This window comes from Martes martes (assembly GCF_963455335.1).
Source record: "Martes martes genome assembly, chromosome: 6".
Classification (NCBI taxonomy): domain Eukaryota; kingdom Metazoa; phylum Chordata; class Mammalia; order Carnivora; family Mustelidae; genus Martes; species Martes martes.
In genome coordinates this window covers 109,526,070-109,540,274 of record NC_137893.1, presented here as the reverse complement: position 1 = coordinate 109,540,274, position 14,205 = coordinate 109,526,070, and the positions used below count along the sequence as shown (strand labels likewise).

The window sequence follows — 14,205 nt, the reverse complement described above, 5'->3', positions numbered from 1 at the left end:
GACCCCAAGTCAGCTCTCTGCTCCGCAGGGAGCCTGCTTCCTACTCTCTCTCTGCCTGCCTCTCTGCCTGCTTGTGATCTCTCTGTCAAATAAATAAATTAAATATTTTAAAAAAATATGTCATTCCACTATGTAAGGGCTCTAAATGGCTATATTAGTTGCAGAAACACTGTGAAACTGTTACTAATCCAGTACACTCTTAAAGTTTGGCAATACAATGAAGTTTATGAGTTATGTTATTTTCTTTTTTTCTTTTTAAGATTTTATTTATTTATTCGACAGAGAGAGAGATCACAAGTAGGCCGAGAGGCAGGCAGAGAGAGAGGGGGAAGCAGGCTCGCTGCTGAGCAGAGAGCCCGACGTGGGGCTCGATCCCAGGACCCTGAGATCATGACCTAAGCTGAAGGCAGAGGCTTAACCCACTGAGCCACCCAGGCACTGCTACAATGTTATTTTCTATTATATTTTGCAGAGTAGAATTTGTAATCATCTCACACACTCTTATAAAACTATTTTATTTAATTAAGGCACACACTGGGAAATAAAAAGATATATCTTATCATCTCAAGTAGAAAAGCAATCTATGATATCTGAGGGAAAAAGGGTATACTTTGAGCAAGATACATTTAAGAAATCACTAATAATGTCAAGATGTTTAGCTAGTAATTACAAATGCTGCTACTTTTGTTTTGTTTTACATTAAGTATTGAAATCAATTGCATGGATCACAAAGTTCCCATTGTGGTAGATTATCTTACCAGCAGTGTACATAAAATATTTGGAGACACTACAAATTAGAGCTAAACTTACTACTTGTTGTATTTAAAAAGTTTAGTCCACCATCACCTTGGCTGTAGATATTCAGAAATAGTCAACATTTCTATATGGTAAGGGGCAGTCATAAAAGTGTGAAAACAGAAAACTTAAACCTTCATTAAGTTTATATTTAATAATACAATAGACAGCAAATGACCTGAGGCACAGGGGATGCTCTTTTATGTCAGAGTAAGTTTGGAAGCAATTTCCTTCTTGACCAAATCTGTCCAGCCTGGGTCTAGCTCCTTAGGCAGAGACAGGGAGAGAAGAGAAGCTCCATGGAGAAACAGGTTCCAGCAAGAGCTAGGATATTCTCCATGAATATTCCTGCCCTGAGAAGAGACAAAAGGAAGCTGAGAGAGACCTAAAGCCTGCAGGGAGGGAGGGAGAGGTGGGGCACAGAGGAGGGCAGAAACTGGGTCAAGTTAAAATCAGAAAGGCAAAGTAACAAAAACAGTGAGAGGAGTGTGCTTGGGCTTCAGAGTTGAAGAGAATGAAGTTTAATATGCTGTGTATCAGATTTGGCAGTTCAGTCTCTAAATCTGAAAATGCTGGGACCGGTCATTTCTATTCTCCACAGTCAAATGCTTTGCAGGATGAGGATAGCATCACACAGGCTGATCACCTCTCTGCACCACCCAGCAGAACTCAAAAAGCTGAGCTCTTGAACTTGCAAAGATGTAAACTAAATAGGGAAAAACTATTTCCAGAAAACTAGCAGCCACAGCCAGAGATCTGCAGAGACTGCACAAGAAAAGAAACAATCAGTGCTGTAGTGGGACAGTAGACAGAGTCTGTGCGCACAGAACCTCTGATCAAGCAAAGACAGAAAACCTTTAGAATGCATCTGGATAGGAGGAAGTAGCCATCCTTATATGATCACTACAAAAAAAACACAGCCAGAAATGAGCAGGTGGTGCAGAATTAAGAGCTAAGATGATTAATAAGAGATCTGCAGAATACACGGTTGAAGAAAATTCCCTTTGCACATGTGTAGCTAAAGAATCCTGTAGTTCGGTGGTTCGGAGAGATTGGAAGTAAACATCAGAGCCATAATATTTGTAATCTATTTGATTCTTATTCATGTTTCAGTGAACTGTCTAATAAATCGTAAACATTATATTCCATGTGTGATTTCAGTCATTCTCACATCATTTAAGCTGTATTTTGTAAGTCCACCTTAGAAAAACCTCTTCAGTTATTGTTAAATAAAGATATTTGAAAGAGATAGATACCAAGCTGACAAATGCTGAGAATATTCCCAGGCTGAGCAGATAAGAAGTGCTATGTTGAACAAAACAAGTCCTTTATAATTACATTTTTTACTCAAAATATTAACAGATATGTAAGATTTTGGTTGTTTTCCCCATTGCCTACATGTCTTTTCTCTGTCTAATAACATTTCAGATTTCAGATTTTCTCTCATAATAAACTGTTTTTTCTTAACTTAGAAAGATAAGAATCACTACAGAATGGAAAACTAAATGTTTTGCCAAAAACATGAATGAAAATGTTCATTTATCTCAAACATATGATCATTAAATATCAGGCTTTAAAATCTTTTGAAAACAATACAGATTATGAAATCTCCACTCAATTATGACATAAGTTAATTGCTTTTTTCCTCAAATGAAATTTTTTCTTTATACTTACTCTGGGCAATTTCTGTCAGATACTATTGTACAACAATATATCATAATTTGTTCTGCTTTGGCTTGTCATGATTTCATAAAGGATTAAAAGTTTACCCATGGGTAAAAATAAATTATATACACTAATGAATCAGAGTTCTCTCTGAAAAAAATCTGGGCTATAGAATGTATACTATGCAAACTATACATTATTTCGGGCATAAATTTAAATATTGTAATTGGCCAAACTGACAAATTGAGATTTCGGATGCTGAGCAATACACACAGCTCATCAGTTAGTTTTCTAGTCACAAAGGTGACATGGTTTCCATCCCTGGCATTTTAGTTCATTGAGCCTAAAGAAGTAACTCATTATTTCATACTCAGAGCCAACATTTTCTACTTGAGACACAATTCTAACAAAATTAATACGAGACGAGGATGGCATTAATTCATTTCCAGCTAAATTAGTTCTCCAGACTTTGACAGCCTGTACTGTTACGGTGTACAACATTGAAAGCTACATGGTTTTATACAAAGAAAAATATATGCTTAAAACTAAAAAAAAAAAAAAAAAACAAACCCACAATGGATCTTGCTTATGCAGAATTTCCCCCACTGGGGGACACTATTAAAAAAGGTACCACTGGGCGCCTGGGTGGCTCAGTGGGTTAAGCCACTGCCTTTGGCTCAGGTCATGATCTCAGGGTCCTGGGATCGAGTCCCGCATCAGGCCCTTTGTTCAGCAGGGAGCCTGCTTCTCTCTCTCTCTCTCTCTCTCTCTCTCTCTGCCTGACTCTCTGCCTACTTATGATCGCTCTCTGTCAAATAAATAAATAAAAATCTTAAAAAAAAAAAAAAAAGGTACCACTGATGGTGTTGGTATAAGTCCAAAAGGTGGATCTCTTCTTATATCAAAATGTTTAATGAAGCCAAAATGCATTTATTTACCTCTGGAAGAAATCCATGGCCTTTATTAACTTTTTGACAATAACTAAAGTGTTTATATAGAGTATTTAAAGATACACAAGTTATTAGGTACATACTATTTCAGTTTTCTACTAATTATATGGAAAATTTGAGCATTTTAATCAGAGATCTATTATATTTCTTTTATTTTCCTATATCAGGTTCACTTAATATGCTCAATGTAGACTAATTTAGCTATTTAAAGACTCCTGAACCTCTTTACAAAAATGCTTTTATCTGCAGAGCCCATACTAATTAGAAATAAAAGACATAAATACAAATATAATTTTTTAATAGAGAGTTCAATGTTACAACAAAATAAGCAGATAAATCTGGACACTCATGATTAGAACATATTTGTAAGTACCTGGCATTTGATACATGATTTTTAAGCTCTTGTTTTTTTAAAAAAAGAGGAAATATAATTTGTTTATTTATTAGGGGAGTGGCATAGTAAGCACTGGATTAAAGTGCAAAGACTTAAGAATCTACTACAATAGGTTGTAAAAATCAATGTTGAAATAAATAATTCATAGAGATTTTGAACATGTTCTTGTATCTTGTTCATGTAAGAAAGGAAACCTTGATTCGTTGCCCAATGTAAATTAATAGCTAATTTGTTTATGAATCAGATGATACCAAAAAAGGGACTAAACTGTCTCCATGAAAATTGTATGTTTAAGGCAACTTCTATTTCCCATGCTGAAACTCTTCAAAAGTCATCTTACCCACCTGAAATCATCAGGGGAATAAAACCAGGGATATACTTAAGGACCATTCCAATATATTGTGATAAACTTTGTCATTAAGGACAACTTTTTTAATGCAAGATTTTTAAAAATGCCACAGTTCATGTAGCATAATTATCTTCGAAATATAATGATCATCAAAGATTATATATGGTCTTTGAAAAATCATTTCACCATGTATTTGCAGAAATTTAGAGATTAAATAGGGACTTCTGAGTTAAGATGGCTAAAATATCCTTATAAGAATTTTCTCCACTGATACCTAATAAAATGAACAACAAATAGTCGTATAAAAAATTACCAATGGTACCCAGACAAGCAAAATAGGCTAACATAATATGATAATCTTCGAAAACTAACAATTGAGGCAGGGAGAAAGAAATGACTCAGAGAAAGACTTGGGAAAAGAAGAAGAGAAAGTAAGAGGAAGAAGGAGCAGGGGAGAGACAAGTGGACAGACAAATCATTGACCAGACACATGCTCCCTAATGTGGCATTGCTGGCATGTAATTCTGCTTACACTGTCTACACTGCAAAATCACAAATCTTGAGAGTCCTCACTAATAGTGCTTCTTCTGTGTAGAAGTAAAATGAACAGGCACCCATATTAGTAAAATAGAGCAGAAGTGCATCAACAGCACAGACAGTGAGCCCTGGAAGGCTATCAATGCCTGAGTGTGGCCACTGTGGCCCAGAAGGCCCGGTGGGGCCCACGGAGGGCAGGCTGGAGAGAAGACTAGGGAGTGCCAAGTCCCTGCGGGGGAGGAGGATGAGGTCATGGGACCTTCTGTGGGCAGCAGCCCCAGGCAGGCCCTGTCTTGCCCTCTGTGCCCCCAGTTGCTTTTGGCCACCTCTGCTCTAGCTGGGGGCTGCCTCCCCCTTCCACCGGCTCTGTCCCTGTTCCGCTGGCCCAGACTCTGATCTCTCAGGGGCAGGCCTGGTTAAGCCGGCTGGGGGCACCTCCTTTCTCCAAAGCCTGGGCACCCAGGACGGGTCTGGCTCTTCTCATCCCTCTGCCTTTTCCCCATTGCACTTTGGCCTCCTCAAAGCCCACTCTGGCGGCTGGGCGGAAGTGTGTATATTTTCTGGATCTATTTTTTTATAAAAAAATAAAAGGAACAGAAAAAAAAAATAAGTTTGGACATAGGCAATAAATTGGAGACTGAACTCCAAGTCCAAGGGTTAGCGCTTCAGGAATCATATACCCCTCCACCCCCGATGTTAAAAGAGGTGAATCCAAAACTGAGCATTGGACAAAATTTCAGATGGAGAAAAAAATCCAGCAATGACTGTGTACCACCTCAATTTAGCCTTCCCTTTCTACTAGTTCTGCCATTACCTCATGCTATAGATAGAATGGACAGAAAACCAAATGCACAGCCCTCAGTCTGCAACTTTGAAAGAAAAACTAACTGGTCTCAGAGGCAGTGGGAAGAGAGTAAACATGTCAACTATATTTTATCAGAGCAGATAGAAGGTCTCTTTGGAATTGCCAATATAAGCACAGAAAGAAAAAGACTAAGTATTTAAGGTAGAAGAAAAGTAACTCATGGAACAAAATGGAATTCCTCACAATTATTTATTTCATGATATAAAATAACACCGAGAATGTGCATTCTGCAGAAATGAGCTCAAAGGTGTAGAAGAAACAAATACACGAAATTAAAATGGCTATCACAAACAAGAACACAAACTGAGTGTATAGGAGTGTATATTAAGTTGATGGTCATTTAAGTTCAAACAACTTCTAAAAAACACTTCTTTTTTTTTTTGCTCCCCCCTCCATGTTTTATGTATATGTTTTCATTTTTTTTTCTTTTTAAAGATTTATTTATTTTAGAGAGAGGGAGGAGAGAGAGAAGCATGGGGGGGTGGGGAGAGGCAGAGAGAGAGAGAGAGAGTGTTCCAAGTAGACTTGTCACTAATTACAGAACTCAATCTCACAACCCTGAGATCATGACCTGAGCAGAAACCAAGAGCTGAATACTCAGCAGACTGCACCACCCAGGTGCACCAGTGCTGTCATGTTTTACATCTCTCAATTTGTAATTTTCTTATTTGTAATTTTCTAATTATGGCCACATTTTTCCACTTAAAGAGGTCCCTTTAATTTTTCTTGCAAGGCCAGTTAAGTAGTGATAAACTCCTTTTTTTTTTTTTTTTTTTTTAAAGATTTTATTTATTTATTTGACAGACAGAGATCACAAGTAGGCAGAGAGGCAGGCAGAGAGAGAGGAGAAAGCAAGCTCTCCACAGAGCAGAGAGCCCGATGCGGGGCTCGATCCCAGGACACTGGGATCATGACCTGAGCCGAAGGCAGAGGCTTTAACCCACTGAGCCACCCAGGCGCCCCTGATAAACTCCTTTAACTTTTGTTTGCGAAATTCTTTAGCTCTTCTTCAAATCTGAATGGTAGCCTTGTCAGGTGTTCTTGATTGTCCTACGAGGTATTATGCTAAGTGAAATGTCAGACTGAGAAAGACAAATACCATGTGATTTCACTCATATGAAGAATCTAAAAAAACACACAATAAAACAGATTAACAGAAAGCACAATCAGACATAAATACAGAGAACAAACTGATGGTTGCCAGAGGGGAAGGGATGGGCAAAATGGGTGAAGGAGAGTAGGAGATATAGGCTTCCAGTTACAGAATGAATAAGTCCTAGGAATAAAAGGTGCAGCACAGGGAATATAATCAATGAGGTTCTAACAGTGCTGTATAGTGAAAGAACAGTGGGAACTACACTTGTGGTGAGCACAACATAATGTATGGTGTTGTCAAAGATCTTGTGTCACCTACACTGGAAAGAAAGAAAAAAGAGGGGCGGCTGGGTGGCTCAGTGGGTTAAAGCCTCCACCTTCAGCTCAGGTCGTGATCTCAGGGTCCTGGGATCGAGCCCCACTTCAGGCTCTCTGCTCGGTGGGGAGCCTGCTTCCCCCTCTCTCTCTCTGCCTGCCTCTCTGCCTACTTGTGATCTCTGTCTGTCAAATAAATAAATAAAATCTTAAAAAAAAAAAAAAGGAAGAAAGGAAAAAAAAAGAAGGAAGGAAGGAGAAAAAAGAAGGAAAGAAAGGAGGGGAAGGAGGAAAGGAGGAACAAATGGAGGATCAAAATTCCACCATTACATAATCACACGTAATTAAGAAACAGCAGAAACAAAATTGATTTGACTAAAAATTGAATAAGGACATTGAGGAAACATTGAGGTTTATATAGTAAATGTGGATTTTTTTTTAATGTAAGTGAATAAAGTGATTAGAACAAAACAAATATAGAAGCAAGACAAAGGGAATCCAGCATAAAGATAATTTATATCTGTGAAGTACAGAGCCCAACAAATGCAAGAGAAGATACATTTTAAATCTATAATATAATTCCTGCAAAAAAAAAACAAAAAACAAAAAACAAACCCAAAACCTGAAACTAAACATTGAAGAACACACTGTATTTCAAATAAATTTAGTATGGAACAGTCCATGTCAGGACACAGTCTAGTCAACCTACGGACTCTTTGGACTCCCTTATCCTTCCTCTCAAAAAAAAAAAAAAAAAAAAAAAAAATCACTTAATAGGATGGAAAACATTAGGCCACCATCAGATATTTCCAGCTTTCAGTGCTTTGTAATTAATACACCAATGTCTCTAATGTTCTAGGATAACAACAGTGTAACCCAAGAGCTCCATAACCTGTCAAGATGTTACTTACGTGTAAAGGCACTAAGTAGGTATTCTCAAACAGGAACAAATTAAGATACCGCAATGCCCAGAAGCCCTTCTTGAGAAAATAAAACAGAAACAAACAAACAGAAACAAGTAAACGATTAATTCCCCCAATTAAGAGATAAATGAAAATACATACAGAGGAATTGAGAACCCATGGGAAAAAGAACCGGTGAAGCCCGCTGAAACTAGTTACATACGGAACTGCTAATGAAATAGCATGGGATCTGAGGTTACAGAAAAGAATATGGATGTTATCATATTCTTAAATGTCATGTAAGAATAATAATATACCTTACTAAAATGAAAAGATGTGGGGCACCTGGGTGGCTCAGTGGGTGAAGCCTCTGCCTTCGGCTCAGGTCATGATCTCAGGGTTTCGGGATCGAGCCCCGCATCGGGCTCTCTGCTCAGCAGGGAGCCTGCTTCTCTCTCTCTCTCTCTGCCTGCCTGCTTGTGATCTCTCTCTCTCTGTCAAATGAATAAATAAAATCTTTAAAATAATAAATAAAATAGGGGCACCTGGGTGGCTCAGTGGATTAAAGCCTCTGCCTTCGGCTCAGGTCATGGTCCCAGGGTTCTGGGATAGAGCCCCGCATCGGGCTCCCTGCTCAGTGGGGAGCCTGCCTCCTCCTCTCTCTCTCTCTGCCTACTTGTAATCTGTCTGTCAAACAAATAAATAAATTATAAATAAATAAATAAATAAATAAATAAAACGAAAAGATGTGAGAATGCTAATGTAGCCTTCTTTCAAACAGGGAGTCAATGGAATTAAAACTGAAATGGCAGTGTTGAGAAATGACCCTATCTTAAAAAAAAAGTTTGTAATTTCTTGTCAGTCCTAATCTGTCCTCTTCTTTACCTTTTCTCTCCTTACCCCCCTCTCTCTGATCCCCCCACCCTTTAACCCAAGCAGCAAACTTTAAGAAGTACTATATTATATTGAAGAATCATTTACTTGACATCAATTTTCTTCATTTCATGTCATTTATTTTTCTTCTATGAAATTCAAATAAATATTACCTAAATTGGTTTTTAATTAATACATCTATACTATGTTTCCCATATTATAAATTGTTTCCATGTATGTATCCATCCACCTACCCACCCATGCATTCAAATTTCTGGTTGTGTTTCTGTGCAGACAGAAGGGAATTGAGAGTTTTATGGGCTGGTGTTCAGCTAATGTTAAAGATGATCATTTTAGACTGGCAAAATTTCATCTTTCATCTTTAATTCTCAGTATTGCTTGTATTCTTTAAACATAAGATTTTGCTAAAAATAATGAAATATTTCTTCTTTAAAACTGAAATCAGAGTGCCTGGGTGGCTTAGTGGGTTAAGCCTCTGCCTTCCGCTCAGGTTATGATCTCGGGGTCCTGGGATCAAGCCCCACATCAGGCTCTCCACTCAGCAGGGAATCTGCTTCCCCGCCCCCCCCCCCACTGCCTCTCTGCCTACTTGTGATCTCTCTCTCTGTGTCAAATAAATAAATAAAATCTTAGAAAAAACTGGAATCAGATGTGTACAAAAAGCTTAATATTCCAATTTTTAAGAGCTGAATGCTAAATGAAGATTATTCACAGGTTGATTTGGATAATTTGTATGCTTAACACTTATGTGTATACAGTTTAGCTGTTCATCCCTTGATACTTCCTTTCCTAAGTAAGAGATCATTTTAATTTTCATTCAGTCTTTTTACTGTAGTTGTCAGTCTCTGCATTCTGGTCATTCTTTGGACTTTCCTGCAAAATCCCCAAATACAGATTTAAAAATGATGTTAATAAAAATATATCATGAAGTATTCCCACTGGGAAAGATTAAATTTAAGTACATTGATGTTTACCCATAGCCCTTTTTCATCATTCAAGAAGACGCTCCCTGGTGGTCTAGTGGTTAGGATTCGGCACTCTCATCATTCAAGAACCATGATTCAAGATCAAAGCAAATATTAATTCTTTTCCAAACCTTCCTGAAAAACAGTTCAAATGTTTCACTCACCACAAGTCTGAGTGTACATTAACATTTTTTTAAAGAAAATTAATCAACCTTGGAGATCAATCTGTCTTCCTCTAGCAAAATGCATGCGTGGTCTTTTTCATTGCTGAGAAGGTACAACAAAAATTGGGTTAGTCTTTGAATTGTCAGATTTCAAAAGTCAATGGGCAATTTACAAGATTCTAATACCATCTCAGGAGAAGGTTTTAATGTTAGTATATATGAAATGGATAAGTTTTATTAAATGTTGAGAGGATTGATCATTGAGAGAATAATAACTTTTAAGGTGAAACCAGTTTTAGTAAAACAAACAAAAACATGGCTTACATTATTTTGTTCCTCATTCAGAATATTTCTTTTCCCTATTGATTTTGAAATTGAGATTTAGTAAAACATGCAAAAACCCCTAAACAGATTTTAGTAAAATTACAAAAAACATGGTGGAAAAATCTCATGAACCTGAGAAAGAAAAGACCTTCTTAAAAATCAAAGTATTTGGCAGCTAGTTTCTTAGATCAATTCAAAACAATAACCACTATACTGTTCATGTTTATAAAAATAAAACTTTACTCCCAAAAGTCAACATATGCATAGGTAAAGCTAATTTTAAATGAACATATTTAAAACTTGAATTTCCACCTGTCTTCCTAGTTAATATTTCTTAGGGGTGAAGATCAGCATTTTTCCCTCTGCTTTTTAGAAGAAAGTTTTTATTGTTGCTGTTAATAGGAATAATAAAATGTCTTTTCTTTATATAGTATTTACCAAAGTGCAAGGTAAAAGTGAAGAGAGCCTTGCACTGAATATCTAACATAGAAGATTTATGCTTTTACTCTTCCGTTTAAAAAAAAAAAAAAAAGCGAGAGGCAACAGGCCCCAAATTGAGTCATTTGTGCTAAACTCTATTATCCGCAAACCCAGACTTAATACCCAATCTGAATGCAGTTTCAACCTTTCACAGGACTGTAATCTTAAACTGTAAATCTGGAATTTCCTGTTTAGCACTGGTGGGGTAATCTATCCTGCAGATACAGACCCCTGCTGCCACCAAATAAAGATGAGATCATCTGCTCTTTCCTGGTCCCTGTCCTCCTTTGCTAATTAAATCTCCCATTTGTACAGTTTTCTGTGGAGCAAGTTTCTATTTGCTGAATGGGATGCTACCTAGTTCACTGAATCACTGAATAAAACCAGTATGATCTTTCAAGTTTATTCTTTATTGCTCTTTTAAATGTTGTTTTTAATAGTTATCACTCCATAGTTCTTTATATTTTTTAAATGTTCTAATCCCTTCAATTTATAAACCTTTTTTCTCATTTTTATTTAATGATATGTTACTTAATTTTGCAATATGGTTAATAAATTTTAACAAATCTCTCACATTGTTAAAAAATATTTTATGGTGATAACTTCTTTGGACTTAGTTTCTCAGATGCATAATTCAAGTTCCTAACTTTAGTTACACCTTTTGAATTCATATTCTTTAACAGTGGCCAGTGGGGAGAAGGCTATGAATAGTGCATGTCCAAACCACCAAGAGGAGATTGGAACTTTCTCCCTAGAAGGTAGTGTCTACCTAAAGTTAGTTCAACAGAAATTCTTATTCCTGAACACTTGAAAGAATGACAGTGCAAACATTCCCCAGGACAATAAGGGATGTTCACACTGGAATGGTAAAATTGACCTTTTAGAATGGTGCTGCCTTTTGACATTCTACATAATCAAGTCACCATATAAGAAGCTATACATTCTGAAGTTCATGGTTTCAGATAAACTTCGACTAAAATGTGCTATGACACTAGAGCAGGACAGCAAGATAAAATAACTTTACCTAACTTTGTGAGAAGCTAGATGGTGTTGAAATTCCTAAAAGAAAATGACAGAAGTGATACTTGGATTTCTATAGTAGCATGAAAACCATGAAAATGAAAACCATGTTTCAAAAAAACCATGAAAATGAAAACCATGTTTCAAATTTGAACCATTCTGTTCTTGACTACTCAGAGCAAAGGGGACAGGGAGAACTTCAGATCATGTACCTGTTTCCGTTTTTCTTCTTGTGTTGACTTCTAGGAACTGAAAGCCAAGTTAGTCTCATGTTTTGTCCAGTTTTTGCTTTAACTTAATTTTGTTTTAATTATCCATTTATATTTTATATGCCTCTGTATGCCACTTCAATCAGATTTTGGAATAAAGCAGGGTGAAAAAATACACACAAACAGACATGAGATAATTGGCAAAACAACTGTTTGAATTAGGTGAAATAGCATATTCACTTTGCAAATCAACATACCAGTCATGGAGAAGTAAAGTCACTCACATAAACCAGATGGGTATGTAAGTAACAGATCTAGAACTCTAAACTTAGATCCTGAGTCCTACTTAAACCAATGTTCTTTCCATTACCTCATTTCTGTAGTAATTTTAATTTTACTAACAAAACAGTTAACCAAAGAAAATAAATACATTATTATTTACTGTTACATCCACTCTAAATTGGTACTCTTTGGAAAAGAAGGTCATTGTGGAATAAGGAGAGAGAAAAGGAGAAATGGAGCAAAGCCAGTTCAGCTCAGGAACAGTAGCTTGTTTTAGTTATTGCTTGTTTCCTCTAACACGGTGTTAAGAGGGACGAAAGAAAGTGAGGCAAATTACTGATATGCCTCGAAGAGTTCTATTTCTGCAAATGCTGTGGTTAATAGATGAGCCACAAAGGGAGAGGAGTCCAGGGTTAGAGCAGGCACATCTAATCAGTTAGGATGTCCTGATCTGTTCTGAAAGGAAATGGTCATGGACGGAGCCAATGCTAATTCTTTGGTTCTAAGGAGACTTTGGGAAATGAGCCCTGATAATACATGACGGTTCTGTAGATCCCTTTTTACAGCAAGCATCTACTGACTGGTTTCTAAAGCCAGATTCTGGTATCTTAGTAACAACTGTAGAGTTCCTGGCATCCCTTACCTATCATTTTCCAGTCTGGTATTTCCCTACACATTTTATTTTTTTCTTTCTGAACACTGCTTTTCCCCTAGGACTGTATTTTTCACGTGAAAGTGAAACATAGATACGGAAAATTTAAGATCCAGAATCAAGGCAATGATTATCAGAATACCCAAGGAAGTTAATTTTGATTTGCTTTCCTACAGCTCAGTTTGAGCTACTGTTCTGTAGTTGCTACTACAAATAGATTTTAAATCTGGTTAAATCCTCAGACAGCAGTATTCTCTTTGGAGAGAGTGAGTGGGAGTCTAAACACATAGGTTGCTTTCTAAATGATAAATCCACACGAGGTAAACTTGGCCTTTACAAGCCATGAAACAGACCCCCAGGTCACCAAACCGATTTTTCAAATAAGAAGACTATAATCCCATCTTGGAAAGGTGACCTTTAAGCCCATATCTCTTTCTCAGGCTGGGGCTATAAGCTATCCCTCCATAATACGTTTCCATCATATTTGAAGTCTTCAAAAAGAGCAAACAATGCTTTTTACCAATAACCCATTTTTACTTACAGGATACACACATTACAGAAATTATTGCATTTATCTACCTCATGCCATACAAATTATGCATTAATTTTACCATATTTTTATAAGAATATTTGAATAGTTGGGAAAATAACCTATTTTAGTTAATGCCAATTACAAAACAAATTTATTATTCAATAATGTAAACGTAATGTAAAATGTATCAACTATTACTTTTACTTATTTTTGTGCTCGTTGTCATAGTTTGAATTACCAACATCTTTATTTATTCTCATATACATATCCATCTCATGGTATAGCAAGTGTCAAAAAGATGAGCCTTATGAATCAAAACGCTTATTTAATTCTTGTGCCCCAGGAAAATAGCCAGCAAGTTACAGAGAAAAGTATTTTTCATCCAGTTCCTGGGTTTTGGTGTATAAGGTATATGATTCTATGAAGTAATGCATTTCTTTCCATCAAAAGGTTTGACTAGGAAAGAGCTGGTGGAGAAGGTCAGTAGCTGGATTGATGAGTGGAGAGTTGCAGAAGGGGAAAGCTAAACAGTCATTCAGTTTTCTCTAAATTAGGATCCTCAAAAGGGCGGTGACCTTTTTGAAGACCTAAGGACTTCTAATACCCTGAATTCATGATCCAACAAAAATGAAGTTTGAACCCATGTGCACCATATTTCCATGTATGGCTTCTTTTAGCTTCACTTCACACATATACTCCACAGACATTGGACTCTTAAGGTACCTGAAGCTAAGGTAAGAAATTTGCATTGCTGTTCACAACAAACTGGGAAAAATCATTTTTCCATGGTAGATTAAGCAACTATCAGTATCTGGC

At 36.8% G+C, this 14,205-nt stretch overlaps 1 protein-coding gene across 1 annotated transcript in view; it reads right to left on the bottom strand.

The window, feature by feature from the left end:
* ADGRB3 (adhesion G protein-coupled receptor B3) overlaps nt 1-14,205 on the bottom strand; it is a gene marked incomplete at both ends in the record, with an annotated part of 726,387 nt that overhangs the window by 515,848 nt on the left and 196,334 nt on the right. The window lies entirely within an intron of this gene.